Raw genomic sequence first — 20000 nt, 5'->3', positions numbered from 1 at the left:
TCATCCTTTATGGTATTTTTTTCCTCTCTCTCTCTCTCTCTCTCTCTCTCTCTCTCTCTCTCTCTCTCTCTCTCTCTCTATTTGATGGATTGTCCAGTTTTGGGGAAAAGTACGTTTAAAAACGAAAGAGGTTTTATGGCCGTTTCTCTGTCCATTTACCAATGATTCCACACTTTTTTTTTTTTTTTTTTTTTTTTTTTTTTTTTGCAATGAGACAATTTCTTTCCTTAAAAATTTTATTTTTTCTTCTTACTTTCTTTCTGGAAAAGAGATCGACGCCCATACTCTTCCACCAGACTTTTGCTTTCACAAACAAAAGTCACAGAGATTTCTTTTAAAGTCTAATTTTCTTGTCGGGGTTGCATTAACCGCCCCCCCCCCCACCCTCTCTCTCTCTCTCTCTCTCTCTCTCTCTCTCTCTCTCTCTCTCTCTCTCTGTTTGAGTTCTCGTTAAGATAACTGACAATTGTGCGTGAGCAGACCCTTAATATTAGAAAGTCATTGCTGTAACTACAGTGAGCAGAGCCTTAAATATTATAAAATATTTGCTGTAACCACAGTCTTCGTTGCTGTTACAAAAATACAACAGTAGCAATGGACTGTTTTCGAAGAATGGACAGTAGTAGTAGTAGTAGTAGTAGTAGTAGTAGTAGTAGTAATGGAGGAAAACTCTTAATGACTCACTTCAATCATTACGCCAGCTATCTAAGTATTCCATCAAAATCATTATATTTTTTTCTGTAGTTATAATGACGGACTGTTTCTCTGATTTACATACTGACATATTTACGATTTTACGAATTAGAAAAACACCAAATCTATCGCAACAGTTACTATATATATATATATATATATATATATATATATATATATATATTATATATATATATATACACACACACACATACATACCATACATACATACACATATAACTCTTCATTACAACAACAACAACAACAACGGTGTCCGATTCAGAATACAATGCACGATAGTCAGGCTACCCACAAACAGCTTTAAAATAATATCCTGCTCGCATACATCTGATAACAGCATTAATAATTAAAAATGGAACGCGCTGTTTCAGCCATATTACTTACAGGTATATTTCCCACATTTTGTATTCATTCTCATGATTGTTTCTCACTCCAATCAGGCGTGACATTTCTCTCTCTCTCTCTCTCTCTCTCTCTCTCTCTCTCTCTCTCTCTCTCTCTCTCTCTCTCGTATACCAAGTTACCTACGTATCTGTACAATAATCTAACACATTATCTATTAGTCTTTCCATCTATCTTACTTATCCTTTCCTCCTCCTCCTCCTCCTCCTCCTCCTCCTCCTCCTCCTCCTCCTCCTCCTCCTCCTCCTCCTCCTCCCTGAATTGCAACAATATGTTGAGTCCCTCATCTCTGTAATTCTCCATGAATGCTCAATAACTTGAAATCTTCGTTAACAGAGAACAGATTATGGTGATTCCCTTCTTCCCCCAACTCTATTTGTCTGCCTACTGCTTTCAGCCATCGTCGTATCCACGTATGTATAATGTGTATACATGATATATGTTAATGTATGCGTGATACCTACACACATACACATTCACACACACTTATGCTGTACAGATATAATATATATATATATATATATATATATATATATATTATATATATATATCATATATATATATATATATATATATATATATGTATAGTTAACATAAACTTGAAAAAGACAAATACACATACACTAACATTCTCTCTCTCTCTCTCTCTCTCTCTCTCTCTCTCTCTCTCTCTGTCTGACCTCGAATCTCTCCCAAATCCATAAACGTTTGTCTTGGAGCGTACGGCGCGTGTGTGTATAAAAGGTTTAGGTGGGTCGAGATAAACATTTTCCTGGAGTAGCTAAACTGCTTTTTCTCCTTTCCTTAAATCTAGCAGTAAATAGTGCTCAATACGAACACCTGAACCTCCTCCGCAGCACAGGAGCGTCGCCTCTATCACCGCCTGGCCCTAGGCTCACTTTGGCCTGCGTTTCCTCTTCGCTGCCAGATCTATTTTTAATGAACCCTTCGCTTCTGCGGTTGTGTTTGATACAATAAATAGGGAGGTGAGGCGCAGGGAGGGAGGGAGGGAGGGTCGGGGATGGAGGGCGGAAGCCGAAATAAAATTTTTTGCTGTTTTCTTAGAATGCTCAACTTAAAAATATGGTGGAATTCATAGAAAAAGGCGCATTATATTCAGTGGTGCTGCATAAATATATAAATTCGTAAATAACCAACATTACCACGAACGTTACGAGTGCAGTGCCAAAATAAACGATGCAGCAATGTTATAGTATTTTTGTATTAAATCGTAAACACAAAAGCGATAACAATAATGCTAATAACACTAATAATTATATTTTTTTATTTGCCAGATGGATTTCATGCGTCTGACTTTGTTTGTCTGTCTGTTAGAAAAAACAATCAACAGGTCACGTGTATTTAAAAAATAAAATTTTTGTTTACCAAAGTTGGACCTCGTGACTAAGATTACGGAAGTTAGATATACGTATATTTTCATAAATTTTGGATATACATGCATGCATACATACACACACACACACACACACACATATATATATATATATATATATATATATATATATATATATATATATATAGTGTGTGTGTATACATACACACACGCACACACACACATATATATATATATATATATATATATATATATATATATATATATATATGTGTGTGTGTGTGTGTGTGTGTGTGTGTGTGTATACATGTACCTATAACGTGACTTGTAAGAACACGAGACCTTTTTGGGAATGGATAGCATTGGTGGAGACATGCGGTCTCCAAATAGTCATTCTGATTATTTAATTCTGTTATCTGTATCTGAATACCTTCAATATCTTTGAAGTTTTCCAGTAAATCAAGCTGTTAAAACTCAAACAAATCCACATTAAGATTTTCCATGTCTGAACTTTTTTTGTGTTTTTTTTTTTTTGTTTTTTAAAAATAAGGCTAACGCAAACTGCTACAAAATGCCTATAGAGACTCTTCGTTTACAAGAGAATAAGGTCATGTACAAAACTTGAAACAAATGGATGTTAACCTTGAGGGAAGGTGAAGCTGACGAAAGAGGCCTCCAGTGGAAGCCTTGAAATATTCAGACTACAACAAAGGTGCAGCTATGAGAGGGTTGCGTTGAAATAAAAACCAAATACAGTGGCGCAAAAAAAAAAAAAAAAAAAAAAAAAAAAAAAAAAGGAGGCACACAGAATGACTTCTATAGCCTTTTGTAAATAAGATTTGTATTATTGTATCATCATATACAATTAACAAACGTTGTACGAAACAAGGCTAGGAGGTTACTGACTTGCAATGATAGATTCCACAAATAAAAAAAATATCCATGTAGAGAGAGAGAGAGAGAGAGAGAGAGAGAGAGAGAGAGAGAGAGAGAGAGAGAGAGAATCAAAGGAAACCTCGTGTAGGTTTCAAACTTTCTAGCTTGTTTGTTAGTTTCTTTGTTCGTATGGTGCTTTCTAGCGTTTAGACCACGAATACTTTGTCCATTTGTAATGTGGCACACGTAGTAATGCAATGCTGTCACAACAGCAAATTTAATGGATTTCTTTATCTCAAAATATTTCCTGTACAGGAGATCAATACAGAGGCAGCCAGGGGCTTAAATCAACAATGTTCTAGAACTGAATATCAAATAAGAAACAAATACACGAATAATATGAAATGATTATAAAAACAGAACTGTGAAACGTGTGAATCTTTAAAATATTTTACGTATAGACCATATACATATATGAAGTGCCAGATAGCGAATTTAAATAAACAATGTTCTTGAATTGAATATGAAATAAGAAAATTACACAAAGTATATGATGTGAATATAAAAAACCAAAAACCATAAATAAATGAAATGTTATATACATCGTGTATTTGTTTCATATTTGATATTCAGTTCAAGAACATTGTTGATTTAAGCCCCTGGCTGACTCTGTATTGATCTCTTGTATAGGAAATATTTTGAAAATACAGAAATCCATTAAATTTTTTATTGTGACAGCATTACTGCATGCATTATATTACAAATAGTTCCTCGTTGGACGACCGGTTAACGCGCTCGCCTACCGATTCGGTAGTCCGGAGTTCGATTACCCCCTCTGCCAACGTCCAATCAGAGGAATTTATTTCTGCTGATTAGAAATTAATTTCTCGATATAATGTGGTTCGGATCCCACAATAAGCCGTAGGTCCCGTTGCTAGGTAACCAATTGGTTCCTAGCTACGTATAAATATCTGATGCTTCGGGCCAGCCCCTGTAGGGCTGTTAATCAGTTCAGTGGTCTGGTTAAATTAAGATATACTTATATTACAAATGGTCAAAGTGCTCGTGGTCTACTCGCTAAAAAATTTGATACCTACACAAGGTTTTCTCTCTCTCTCTCTCTCTCTCTCTCTCTCTCTCTCTCTCTCTCAGTTGGACGTCCTTTTTTCGTGGAAATTTGCAAGGGGGGCTGAGATGTGAGTAAATATGGAATTCAGAGTATGAGGATGATCTGAGACATATCGCTTTTAAAGAGAACAGACGGGGTAAGAAATAAGGGAAAAAATCAATGTTTGTAAGACACTCTGGCTCGGGCCGGAACTTTTCAAGAAATCAAAAGCCAAAAGGTCAGGGAAATGTTTTGAAGTGCGGCCCCTCTGGGGAGTCAGGAGTATAGAGAGGCACTGTGAATGACTCTGAACCTGGAATAAAAAAAAAAAAAAATCAGAGAACAAATGCACCCAAGTAGGTCTCAGGCGAAGTACTCAATGGATCAGAGGCCAAGTTGAAGCCACCTCAAATAGACTGCAGGGAAACGGACAGGTCAGATTATTATAAATCAAGGCTTCTCTCGCGAAGTTGGAAGAAGAAGAAGAGGGAGTCGATGGAAACGACGCAGATGATATAATAAAAATAATGAATCAGGTTTACTTTGAATAAGGTTAAAGATGAAAGAATGGAGGGGGTGAGCTGGACGGGAGAATGGAATAGAATATTAGATTACCTGAAGAAAGGGTCGTGTGAAAGAATGAATACTTCTCAAAACAGGAGAGAGAGAGAGAGAGAGAGAGAGAGAGAGAGTGAGAGAGAGAGAGAGAGAGAGAGTAAAGGTGAAGGATGATAAAGATTTATCAGAGATCAAAAGAGAAAAGATGGTCGCACATTCTTGTATGTAGACATTTATATATTATAATATATGCACAGGCGTGAATAGGTAATGTTTTAAGTAAACATTTTACTGTCGGTCAAATTAGTTTCTAAAGCCTTTTCAGTTCATTTCTCTATATCCACACAGACACGAAACACACACATGCACACATATATATGAACATATACTATATACATATATCTATCTATCATCCATCTCTCTATTTATCTTTCTATACCTATATCTTTACACACACACACATATAATTACATATACATATATAAATAAATATATATATATATATATATTATATATATATATACATATATATATATATGTGTGTGTGTGTAAAGATATGGTTATAGAAAGATAGAGAGATGGATAGATAGATATATGTATATATTCATATGTTCATATATATGTGTGCACATGTGTGTGTGTGTGTTGTGTTGATATGTGCACACGAATAAACGCACACGACACAAGAAAACCTGTCAAAGAATAGGACACCCGGTGAGCAAGAATGTAAGGGAAGCAAGCTGGCTGTCACACGGGCAGATGCGGAATATAAAAGCAACACACAAAACAGCGGAAAAGACTGACAGGTGGGAAGGCAGGAGGTGCCACGAACACACAGATACGAGAGAGAGAGAGAGAGAGAGAGAGAGAGAGAGAGAGAGAGAGAGAGTGCAAAAACTCTAAAAAAAAACCAAACGGGACGAGAAAAAAAATTTGAAGTACAAGATATGTGAGACGAGAGAGAGAGAGAGATGAGCAAACTAAACACGCACGAAAAAATTTGAAGTAAATCAAGATAGTGAGAGAGAAATGAAAAAAAAAACTAAGCAGGAGAAGAGAGAGAGAGAGAGATACGAAAAATTTGAGAGAGAGAGAGAGAGAGAGAGAGAGAGAGAGAGCAAACTCTTAAAACACGCTACGAAAAATTTGAAGTAAAACAAGATAGTGAGACAGAAATGAAAAAAACTAATGTTGAAGAAAAAACAGGGATGAGAGAGAGAGAGAGAGAGAGAGAGCAAACTCTAAAAACACGCTACGAAAAATTTTAAGTAAAACAAAATAGTGAGACAAAAATGAAAAAAAAAAAACAGCGAGGAGAGAGAGAGAGAGAGAGAGGGGGAGAGACGGAAAAGGAGGAGAGAAGGAGGGGGGGGAGAGGAGAGAAGAGAGAGCAAAATCCAAAAACACGCCATGAAAAATTTGACGTAAAACAAGATACTGATAGAGAAATGAAAAAACTAAGGTTGAAGAAAAAGTAGGAGAGAGAGAGAGAGAGAGAGAGAGAGAGAGAGAGAGAGAGAGAGAGAGAGAGAGAGAGAGCTCCGATGATCATAAACTAAAAGTATGAGGTAAATGCAAGGGTAGATGAAAAGAGGGGGATAAGAGAAGAAGAGAGAGAGAGAGAGGGGGAGAGAGAGATGAGGAGAGAGAGCAAATTGAAAAACCCCCCGTACGAAAAAATTTGAAGTAAAACAATAGAGGACAGAAATGAAAAAAAAATAATGTTGAAGAAAAAAAAACAGGGTGAGGAGGAGAGAGAGAGAGAGCAAACTCTAAAAAAACAGTACGAAAAAATTTTAAGGAAAAGTAGGAGACATGACGGAGAGAGAGAGAGAGAGAGAGAGAGCAAAATCCAAAAACACGCCATGATACGAAAACAAGATACTGATAGATGACTAAGGTTGAAAGAGTAGGGAGAGAGAGAGAGAGAGAGATGAGAGCCGATGATCTAAACTAAAAGTTGAGGTAAATGCAAGGGTAGATGAAAGGGGGAAGGTTGAAATCAAATAAAAGAAGACAGAGAGAGAGAGAGGAGAGAGAGAGAGCAAACTTAAACACGCTACGAAAAAATTTGAAGAAAACAATAGTGAGAGAAATGAAAAAAAACTAATGTTGAAGAAAAAACCAGGGATGAGGAGAGAGAGAGAGAGAGAGAGAGCAAACTCTAAAAAACACGCTACGAAAAAATTTTAAGTAAAACAAAATAGTGAGCAAAAAATGAAAAAAAAAAAAAAAGAGGAGAGAGATAGGAGAGAGAGAGAGAGAGAGCAAAAATCCAAAAAACACGCCATGGAAAAATTTGACGTAAAACAAGGATATGATAGAGAAATGAAAAAAACTGGAAGGTAGGAGAGAGAGAGAGAGAGAGAGAGAGAGAGAGAGACGTAGAGAGGAGATCATACTAAACAAAAAGTATGTAAAAGTTTAGATGCAGGGGGTAAGAAATGAAAGAAGAGAGATAAGAGAGACAGAGAGAGGAGCAGAGAGGAGAGATGCGTTTGGGGGTGGCACTAGACAAACCTGACGCCAAATTAACGAATTAATGATGATAATAATAAAAAAAAAGTTGTAAAGGGAACAGTTTGAAAAAAAAATTGTAAGGGAAAAAACGGATATGGATTATCATTAAAAACAAAAATGAACAAGAACTATATGAGAGAGAGAGAGAGAGAGAGAGAGAGAGAGAGAGAGAGAGAGAGAGAGAGAGAGAGCTTCCGGGTAGGCAACAAGGGCGGACTAAAATTAGACATCAAAAAGGGATTGAAAAATAGAGGAAAGCGAGATAGGCCGACAGATGTCAGCCCCACACGTCGAAAACGAACGGGGCCTCCTCCTCTCTGCCCTGACTGCTCGGATGACACTGACACGGCCAGTTCATATACGCCGGCCTTTTACGAGAACCCCGAAAGAGGAGAGTGAGTGCCTTTTCGTATTTCATTAGTCACATAACGAGAGAAACAATACTAGAAAGTGCTTCGTCGCGGATGGAGAGCTGCATAGTTTTTTTTTTTTTTTTTTTTTTTTTTTTTTTTTTTTTTTTTTTTTAAGGATTGCCTATGCAGGAAAGTGCCCCGTCGCGGTGAGATACAAAACAAGTTGGGTTTACGAATTTTGAATTGCTTTTCCGATTTTTGAAAGTTAAATCAAATTCAAAGCGTAAAATAAAGCAATGAGCTTACAAATGTTGAATTGCTTTTTCGATTTTCAAAGTTAAATCACATTCAAAACATAAAATAAAGCAATGAGCTTACAAATTTTGAATTGCTTTTTCGATTTTTCAAAGTTAAATCACATTCAACACATAAAATAAAGCAATGAGCTTACAAATTTTGAATTGCTTTTTCGATTTTTCAAAATAAGTCAAACTCAAAACGAAAAATAACATAATGAACTTACAAATTCTAAATTGCTTTTTTGATTTTTGAAAGTTAAGTGAAATTCAAAACGTAAAATAAAACAATGAGCTTATAAATTTTGATTGCTTTTTTCGATTTTCCAAAGTTAAATCAAATTAAAAAAGTAAAATGAAACAATGAGCTTACAAATTCGAAATTGCTTTTGATTTTTTCTTAGTAAAACCAAATTCAAAAAAGTAAAATCAATAAAAAAAAAGGTTGAGCTTACAAATTTTACATTACACTTTTGATTTTTCAGTCAAACCAAATTAAGCTTACAAATTTTACATTACACTTTTGATTTTTCAAAGTCAAACCAAATTCAAAAAGTAAAATCAAAACGAAATTGAGCTTTCATATCTGAAATTGCCAGCTCGCTTTTTCAAAGTTAGAAAACTGTCAAATCTGAAATTGCTCTTTCTATTTTCTGTGAAACTACTAAATTCAAAAGTCAAATTACTTTTTCGTTTACCATAACTCTTCAATCCGAAATCAAAAGAACACTAATAAATATTTGCATTTTTAAACCCTTACATTACTAGTTAAATTTAACTTCCTCATTACAAACTGAAAGAAGCAAAAATGAACACGCTCATGGCAATGAGTAAAACTTACCGTCAGAAACATATGCACGTCATGAATCGCTTTCCTGCACGTACGTTACGTGCAGGATACAGGTGGGTTGCACGAACCACCCAGTTTTGTCTTCTATGCCTACCATGAAACAGCGTACGAAAACCAAGGTTTATATGATAGATTTTGTTTATTTTTATCTATTTTCTCACATCGTGTTTCTATTGCTTACTCAATCACTGTAAACATTCTTTACATGTCGAGTTCATTAAAAATAACGCATAATCGAGGTAATTGCTTTATGGAAGATTAGAATACAGAATGTAGGCTTGAATAAAAATTGACAGTAAAAAGGTTTGAAAGGTGTCACTAGGAAGAAAAAAAACCTCGCATTTGCACAACGAATCAATTGTTAGGAGAGGGTGGAAAGTTAGATGGAAGAAAGGGAATATCGACGGAGTTACAGTAAAAGGGTTTGAAAGGTGTCACTAAGAAGGAAACAACCTCGCATTTGCACAACGAATCAATTGTTAGGAGAGGGTGGAAAGTTAGATGGAAGAAAGGGAATATCGACGGAGTTACAGTAAAAGGAATGAAAAGGGTTGCAGCCAAGGGGCCGAAGGGACACTGAAAAGACTGGCACAAAATCTGTTCGATATTCCGAAAGGTTAATCATTAAATGAAACTGCATCAAATTGTAAAAGCCTGATGCCGAGGCATATATACTCGTACCTTCGTCATATACATTATACAAGTATACCGGCAAGCGAAAACAAATATATATATAAAACCATTTGGCTTCCGTTTTCTGATCGTTTGAAATAGTTATACTTTTTATAATTATATATTCAACTATTAATGAAATCTCTTCAGCTTGATCTCTCTCTCTCTCATCGACATATACAGTAGAATAAGTTCCAAAATGAGGTCAAAAGCGAATACCTTCATTCAGGCTTGCATGTGATAAAGACGTGCACGTTTAAGAAAGAACTTGCATTGCCTCAGTAACAATGATTCAAAACATATTACAATATGTATTTCAATATCAACAATCTCGTTTTTCTGCGTCAGTTCACAACATACGAGGGAGAGGAATAAAGAAGTGCGCACAACGGTGAATGGCAAATAATCTTAATTATATTTTTAATTGATTTGAAAACAATTAAGGATGTAAAAAAAGTATAATAACAATTTGGCAAAATGATGAAATGAAAATATTGAAACTAAATAGCTTTAGAAAATCACCTATTTTTGACATAAATAGAAACTGAGCACAAACTGAATATTACATAAGAACGGTGACAACGAAAAAAGATTTACCAAAATGAATAGTTGAGAAATAAAACGCAAAACGATAAAAAAAAAATCATAATTACAAACTTAAATAAAGAAGCTGAAAACTTTTACTACAAAAATCATTCGTTCTACCAGGTAATAAATAACGAGGCCCTTTAACAACGCTGAAACCAAAACTGTACTGGTGGAGGAAATAACTTTGGAGAAATAACTGCACAATGCCATTCATGGCCGTTGGAACCAAAAAGGGAAACATGACCTCTGTTTCTTTCCCAGCAGATACAGAGGAAACGTTTTTGGGCCTAATAAAAACGGCGAACGTATTAAGGTGGCGTGGTCGCCCGCTCCTGAGGCCAAAAGCTCTCAAATATACTATAATATATATCAACTACAGTAAGTGGTAAAGCTTGCTTCAGATATACTTTTGGTCCCGGACGTTAAATGACTTTGACAAGAACAATATATTAGGAATGAATATACACAATTAAGAAAAATACGATGAACCAGAACAATAAATTAGGAATGAATATACACAACTAAGAAAAATACGATGAACCAGAACAATAAATTAGGAATGAATATACACAACTAAGAAAAATACGATGAACCAGAACAATAAATTAGGAATGAATATACACAATTAAGAAAAATACGATGAACGAGAACAATAAATTAGGAATGAATATACACAATTAAGAAAAATACGAACGCTACAATTTATATAAAAAAAAGAGACTGGTAGTTGAATTATTACGGGAAGACAAACATAAAGATAGACAAACAAGAAGGGAAAAAACTAGACCAAAAAATATCAAATCACTTCGTAAATAAGCACAGAAAAACAAACTTCATGCGAATATCACAGCAGCATGAGAGCTACATTAATAGAAAACACAAACTCAGTAAAGAAAATTCAAAGTATGGTATAAAATATAAAAAAATTACAAAGTATGGTATAAAAAATATAAAATTACATAGTATGGTATAAAAATACAAAATTACAAAGTATGGTATAAAAAATATAAAATTACAAAGTATGCTATAAAAATACAAAATTACAAAGTATGGTATAAAAAAATACAAAATTACAAATATGGTATAAAGAATAAAAAATTCAAGTAGAAACACGAAATAGCGCTAGTAAATAAATCTCGGAGAAAAAAAAAAAAAAAAAAAAAAAAAACATTCGAAAAATCGCAGTAGCAGTTAAAGAAGGGTCGAGATTAAGAGGTGGGCACTGGGTACGTCCTTATGTCATTCCTAGATTCCTAGACCACACGCACGCGCGTTTGGCTACAAGTTTTATTATCTCCATTAATTAACTTGAAAAAACATCATATATATATATAATATATATATATCATATATATATATATATTATATATATATATATATAGATATATATATATATATGTGTGTGTGTGTGTGTGTGTGTGTGTACGCGCGCGCGCGCATACATATGTAAGAGAATGTGTATAGAGCAAATCCAATGGTATGCTTAGTGACTCTCCAATGTTCTGAGAGAGAGAGAGAGAGAGAGAGAGAGAGAGAGAGTTTCTCTTTCATTTTTCATCTTTTTATTTACCGATTCTTTATTCTTGTTCTCTACCTCTCTCACTAATTTTCTGTCTACAGCAAATTATCCTTTACGCCTCACCTCTCTTGTTCCGTTTTCAATAAATCCCTTATCTTATTGCTTCTCTCATGATTCTCCTTATATTCCTCTGTTCATAATTCTCCTATCTTATTTTGTCTTCCCAAGCTCTCCTCTCATTTCCTCTTCGTATTTCTCCCTCCCTCTCCTTTACCCTATTTTCTTTTTCTCTACTTCTTACTAATCCCTCTCTTAACTACTTCTATCTACCTCACCACTCGTGTCCCTTTTTCTTCATTCTCCTCTATTACTCCTCACCAAATCCTTCCGTTATCTCTTCCTATCTATCTAATTTCCTTTCTCCTTCTTTCTTCATCATCATCTTCACCTTCCTCCTTCCCCTTATCCATCTCGGGGAAAAAAAACTTCGTCCGTCGTGTTGCTCTGCTATAAATTTCCCACGAGTAAACGTCTCGAAAAAAAAAAAGAATAAGAAAAAAACACACACACACACAGAAAGGCGAAACAGTTCGACAGTAGATACTGAGGGAAGGGGGATTTATGCCCAGCCATTTGTTTTTGCTTTACACACTCGTTTACATATTCGGACGAGGGGGAAAAAATACGTCGGGCGGTGGTGTATTGTACATTTTATATTTTCTATACGACTTTTTATTCCCTCTTTTGTTTTTGTCTTTCTTCACGGGAAGTCTATATTTTTTCCTGTTGATCATTGCGTTTCGTTTCTTTATTATATATGAAATTTGCCTTATTTTTCCTGTATCTTTTAAAATATTTTATAGGACTTTTTACTTCCTGTGTTTTGTTTTTGTCTTTCATCGCAGGCAATTTATATGTTTTTCTGTTGCATGTTACGTTCAGTTTCTTTATTAGGCGTAAAAATTGCCGGATTTGTTATGTCTTTCCCGACTAAATCTTTGCCCTACAACGTAAAACACTTCTTTCATTTTTGGCTATTCCGTTTTTTTCATAACGTTATGATGAAGCAATACATCAAACGAATCTACTAAATTCAAGCGACAGAAACACTGCGTTTTCAAGTCTGAGAGAGAGAGAGAGAGAGAGAGAGAGAGAGAGAGAGAGAGTCACTCTGGGGTACTCCAGTTATTTTCCAGACAAAAATGGCGAAATTTATTGGGCAATTCCATATAACCTATTTAGCGTGAAGGAATGAGAGGGCGAATTTACAACCAGTCGCACAAAAGACCCCTTAGCCTTTATTTTCATTCCAGTGGCAACAGACGATAAGGAAATCGTTTTACGTAGTTCACTGCTCTTGTTATTTTCCACAATGTTTAATATTTTTGGTAACATGAATATATTTCACTATATTATACTGACAACATTATTAACACGTTGATAGCCCGAAGACTTGGCATATTCGTTTCTACCGGTTGTCCTGAGTTCAGAGCTCCACACCAGACGTCTTCCTACTCTCTTGCACTCCTTGTCCGTCATGGGACGCCTTGGGGAAATGACCCATGCTGCCATAAGGCCGGATTAATCTAAACCAACCACCGGCCTTGGCACAGCAATAATAGTAAATCAGAGAATCCACGTTAGCTTTTTTTTTTTTTTTTTTTTTTTTGATGAGAGAAGAGAGAGAGAGAGAGAGAGAGAGAGAGAGAGAGAGAGAGAGAGTACGGGAACTGTTTGACTGACTGAAGTGCAAAATTGTCTTAAACCTAGCTTGACCAACTTGACGATGAAAAGAGATACGAGAATTGATTGACTAACTGAATTATCTGGTGTCACAACAACTATGATCAAGTACTATATGAAATATTTAAGAAGAGTTACCCGAGTTCCCTTCATCGATGAACAGGAAACTGCTTGCTATGTAGTTGAAATTATTTATGAACACAATACAGGGAGTCATCATTCTGCCAACATGGAGGAACTAAGTGGCTTCGAAAACCGCATATGGAATGCTTTATTGTTTACGTTTGGTAAGTTTATTTTAATTGCGTTTGTTTCATCATAATTCCTTCAAGCTCCGAAACCCTGAAATTTTAATCATTCAACAGTATAAGAGTTCCTATCTACTTCATCTATATTTCTCCTACCAGAAATTTTCAACGGTGAATATTTAAAGCTTCCACCTACCCATCACAAAATTCATCAGGCTTTTTTATCCATCACCTCCTCAAACCCATCAATGTAACTCCGACTAAATATACGAACAATGAAAGCCATCATTTGTAAACAAGCATAAACGATCAGGTAGAGTTCCACTTTTATCAAAACTGTCACATATTCATGCGGCTTTGCATTGAACCATACACATTCCGACAGTGGCGTTACAAACGTTCACTCCGGCCTCAAATATTCATTCCATTTCGTCAGGTTCGTAACGCGTCAGTCCTTGTTGTCGACATCATAATTTTTCCAGACCTTTACGTCAACCTCAACGTCCACTCCTCTTATCCACTTTCCTTTCCAAAGGGCTTTCCATCACGTACTCTAAATCAAATTTAAATTTCGTTAAAAAAAAAAAATCCCTCTTTCGTTTCACTCTTTATATTCCCGAAACAATTTATTCGCTGATTTTACCTCTCGATTCACATTCATCTCCGGGCCAGCAATGGCAATGTTTTCCTCCTAACATACTACTAACATTAATCCACTTCTTTTATTCCTGTTATCTCTCCCTACCTCACTCATACTGGTGCATAATACTTGCAGATATACACACAAGAACGCGGTTTCGCACAAACAAGTGCATATAAACGCACACACACACGCATATATACATTGTAGATATATACATATATAAATACATATATACGGTATACACACATAATACTTGCAGATATACACACCAGAACACAGTCTCGCACAGACACGTCCATACATAAACGCATACACACACATACACACACACACACACATATATATATATATATATATATATATATATTTATATATATATATATATATATTAGGTATATATAGTAGTTTATATTATATTATATATATAATAGTATATATATATATACTATATATATATATATAACACAACTAAAAAACAAGCTTAACAATCGAGAACTGAAAGCCTACAACCTCTTTTTCCACGAAAAAAATCTTTTTATATAAAAGTCTCTTGAACAGCTAAACCACAAATAAAATATAAAAAAATCTAAACTGTGAGAAATGTCGCCGTCGCCGCCAACCGGCCCCCCAACCCCCCAACAGACCCTCTCCGAAAAAGACGTCTTCATAACTCGAGAGTTCAAATTTCCTCTCCGACTCCTCAGCTCCTGAGGGAGGTTCGTTCCGAGACCATCGTGACCGTACGGTGCGACCTTCGTCTTCAAAGCCTCGGTTCATCCACAGCTAAGTGACTGTTGACCTTTTTGGCATTCGATTGATGCCGGGCATTTGCCTTTAAACATTTGTTTATTCCATTGCTACCGGGTAAAATTAGAAAGAAAAATAATTCGGCGTTATTTTTCACGGCAGCAGTTGAATGTCACGGTATCTTTTTCTCCCTGCTTACTCTCAACAATTATTTGCAAACAATGTTAATATGCACGAGTGTATAAATTCATTCATTCATATACATACGTGTATATATATATTACATATAATATGTATAACTGAATCACAAACGTTTGGAACGTGATAAATGCATAAATAAAGGTATAAGCCACGAAGGAAAGCTATTCCGTTGTTTTTCTTGCCTTCGTGGCTTATACCTTTATTTATACACACAACACACACACACACACACACACACACACACACACACATATATATATATATATATATATATATATATATATATATATGTGTGTGTGTGTGTGTGTGTGTGTGTATGTATGTATAATATACATACATATTATACATATATAGTAGAATTGCCCTGTCTTAGTATATACAGGTTAGAATTATTCTCTCTCTCTCTCTCTCTCTCTCTCTCTCTCTCTCTCTCTCTCTCTCTCTCTCTCTCTCTCTCTCTCTCTCTCTCTCTCTCTCTCTCTCTCAGAGCATCATGCTTTTAGCGCGATTTGCAAGTCTGAGATTCAACACTGAGCCAAAGCACGTAAGATGAATATGGCATGACGTCTCCACATACATACAGTACGACGTTAATGTGTATACAAGGGTAAAGGGAGTACGCACATTTCCTTGGATTCCATAATAAATGTGAACCCAAAATAAATACAGGGGAGTACAAACGCATTCACAAAAGTCTGTCATAATTGTATAATAAAATTACAAAATGCTAATCGACTGTAAAACTTTCTTACGCTAAAGTGGAGCACAAAAATATTAAAGGTTTTTATGTTTTTACATGCATTCTGTTGTAGTTGTTATTTTTGTACTTGTGCATTAAGCTGGCCATATGCCAGCTCCTAGAGCAGCCCTTAAAATATCCGACAATACTGTGACGTTACCCACTAAGTTCTTGTCCTATGCCAGAGTTCCACTTCCATCCAAATTTAAATTATGTGATTCATAGGTTACAAAACAAATTGTATGTCTAATCACAAAAATACACAAGACTATGTTCCCATAGGTCATAACATTATAACCTTGTGACTTTATACATAGATTATTAAAATAATTTTGATAGTCTATTTATAGTTTGTCCAATTCGCAAACTAGAAATAGAAAATTTATAGGGAAGGTTTAGAATTATGATACGCATTGTTTCAACAAATATGGATATTAAACGAATTGTTTCAACAAAGATGGATATTAAACGATAACAAATAAATAGCAAATGCGTGCAGAAATATATATACGAAGCCTGTTTGCACTGTATAAATAGGAATAAATATAACCTGCCCACCTCCTCATTTAAGCACACGGCTCTAAAGTTCCCAGAGAATAAAAGTAAAAATGAACATATAAAATAAATTCATCCAACACATAATATGGAGATGGGTGAAAACTGAAGACAAATTACTCTTCAAATGCAATTTTTTGTGACTCCCTCGCCTATAAGTTATTGTTTGAGGCCTAATAATGATAAATAGTGACCTTTTTTGTCTCGTTTCTTGATGTTTTATACTAAATCATTTTCCAGCTGTAAAAACTGGGGTTTTTTTTTATACAATGTAACAGCAAAGAGGATCTTATACAAAAATTTGATGCAATTTACTTAAAATAAATTGTTTATTCTACACGACAGTGCTAAGCTTATTTTTTTATTTTCATAACTGAGTTAAGAAAGCACTTAAATTCCCTCTATAAGAGGGGTTATTAACTTTTTCTCAGGGAAACTTATGCCCTCTTAAAAAAATTATACAAAAAGAGAGGTTAATCAGTTATTTCAGGAAACAGGCAAATCTTGATGTTGCAATACGTTTCAAAACGTTTAAAATATGGGGATGATAATTTAATTATTACATTTGAATCATACTCAGTTTTCGAAAAAGACAACGCACAGTTTTTTTTTTGAACAAATTAAACACTATTTTAGAATAGGATTAAAAACTATCACAAAATATATCTTAAACACTTAACATAATGGCTTATCAATTTTTTTTTAAAAGGGGGCTTAACACTTAATTTTATTAATATTAAAACATCATTCTCGCAAGGGATAAGCAACCTAGTACACAACTGGGGTAAAAAATACTTTTAAAAAGAGGACTGACTATATAAGAGGAGAAAATGCATTCCGATAAGAATTTAGCTTTTAGAAAAGACATAAATTCTGTATTTTTAAAAAAAGAATTATTTAACCTAAGAAAAATACAGAAATGAATTACTTAATCTTCAGAGACGAGAAACAGACTTTAGTGACGTGTAAAACATAAAACGAAATACCGGGCACACCAAACCAAGCGAATAAAAGCCACCAAATGGAAAAAATAATAACTCATATTTAAAATTTGACTTGACAACCTATAAAGCCAACAGGTATTTACTTATTATTTATTTGTATGCTTACGATCAAACAAAATTTGAAAAATTAAAATAAAATTTAGAATAAAACAAACCACCGAATCCTTTGTGGAAAATAATATATGTAAAATGCAATTGAAAATATAAAGATATGTAACTATATATATATATATATATATATATATATATATATATATATATATATATATATATATATATATATATATATATATATATATATATATATATAGAAAGATAGATAGATATCAATATATGTCGTGTGTGTATGTGTGTGCGGCGTCAATAAGCTCGTCTTGCGACGCCAGCAAGTACTAATTAATAAATCAATCATATATATATATATATATATATATACTATATAGTATGTATATATATTATGATATATACATATAAAAAATAAAAACAAGACTACTATCTAGACAATAAAAGACAGATGAAATCCCTGCTTAAGTTCTTGAGCTTCAACACTCGGAACAACAGGAAAAAATTAAATAATCTACTTCAAAATGTCACAAAGTCTTCATCAAGGATGTGAAACTGAAACTATATTATTTTAATCAGAAGAGGGGAGTAAGTCATATTTCAGCAACATCGGGATTTAGCTTCAACACTCGCTTTTAAAAAGGATATTCCCGGAACAGAAGAAATGTGTTGCATGAGCAGCTGCTACATTGCAGAGGCAGCATATTTTAAATATAAGTATGTAAGAAGATAAAACCCAGGAAATAAATGTATACAATGCGTAATTAAAATCAATAAAGTTATAATAAGGCGATTCATCGGGATGGTGATTCCCCTTCGGGGATTGACTGATAATAATTAGTGAAGAAAGTATCGAGAGATTTTCAGCTTAAGTGGAAATGAGAGAGAAAGAGAGATAGAGAGAATTTCCTTCAACAAGATGTACACAACACATATATACAAAGCCGCAACAAATATATCCAAAGTACATACGAACATTTAGATATATATATATATATATATATATATATATATATACATACATACTATATATATATATATATATGTGTGTGTGTGTGTGTGTATATGTATATAAATATATATATATATATATATATATATATATATATATATAAATATATATACATATATACTTATACATAGTATATACATATATTTATATATATATATACTACATATATATCTATATATATATATATATATATAGATAAAAGAATATATATTCATATATATTATATATATATAATCATATATATATATATATAGATATAGATAAATATATTATATATCTATATATATATTAATATAGATAGAAAATATATACCATAATATATATATATATATATATTACATATATATATATGTATATACGTATATGTTATTTATGTTTATATACAAAATATATATATATATATATATATATAATATATATATATATAAGAGGGTTTGTATGTATGTGAATGTGCGTGTTTGGTAAGAAAAGACACACACACAAATTCTAAATTCTCACCAAAGGCTAATACATACAACGATACAGCAATCATCCGCCCGGACAATGACTGGCCCGTTGCAACAGCCCTCGTGCAAACCCTTAATTTATTGAACCATCTGTCCTGTCTGGCGCGAACCGAGTCGCAATATGGTCAGGTTGCAATAACCACGTCAGCCGTTCCTTGCCGACTCCTATAGGCCTAAAGGGAAATTCAGAGCCACGTATGTTGGTATCTTCAAGAAAATAGAGAATGACAGAGAGAGACTGATTTCATTGTACTATTAAGGCATTAAGGCGTGGAGCGATATAAATTTAGATAAGAAAAAAAGGAAATATGTATGAAAGAAGGCACCGAGGTGTTGTTTATACTATATTAAGATTCTCAATGGAAGTCTATATTTTGTGAAAAAAATTCGAAGAAAAAACTGGTTAGGTTTACAGAATGAACGTAACTGAAATCACAAAAAACAAACCTATGTCTTTTTATTATGTAGAAGCGCAAAATAATTACAAGGGGTAGATAACCTTGAGTGTTACAATATGATACTGGAGAAAGTAAATGTGCGCCCAAAAAAATATAAATAAAAAAAAAAAAATAAAATCATGTGTTGAACTTAAAGAATCTTAGGCATAACTGCTGAGGAGAACAGGTTATTGTGCAACAATTGAATTGTGGAGAAGTTTACAGTGTAGAAGATTCCGGTTAAAACTAACTTAAATACACGCAAAGAAAAAAAAAAAAAAAAGGACAAACA

General features: G+C 33.9%; 1 protein-coding gene across 1 annotated transcript in view; it reads right to left on the bottom strand.

Moving 5' to 3' along the window:
- Positions 1-20000, bottom strand: part of LOC135201200 (cell adhesion molecule Dscam2-like) — a 236823-nt gene that overhangs the window by 11198 nt on the left and 205625 nt on the right. The window lies entirely within an intron of this gene.

Source organism: Macrobrachium nipponense, chromosome 28 (genome assembly GCF_015104395.2).
Source record: "Macrobrachium nipponense isolate FS-2020 chromosome 28, ASM1510439v2, whole genome shotgun sequence".
NCBI lineage: Eukaryota > Metazoa > Arthropoda > Malacostraca > Decapoda > Palaemonidae > Macrobrachium > Macrobrachium nipponense.
This window is presented reverse-complemented; position numbering and strand designations above follow the sequence as displayed.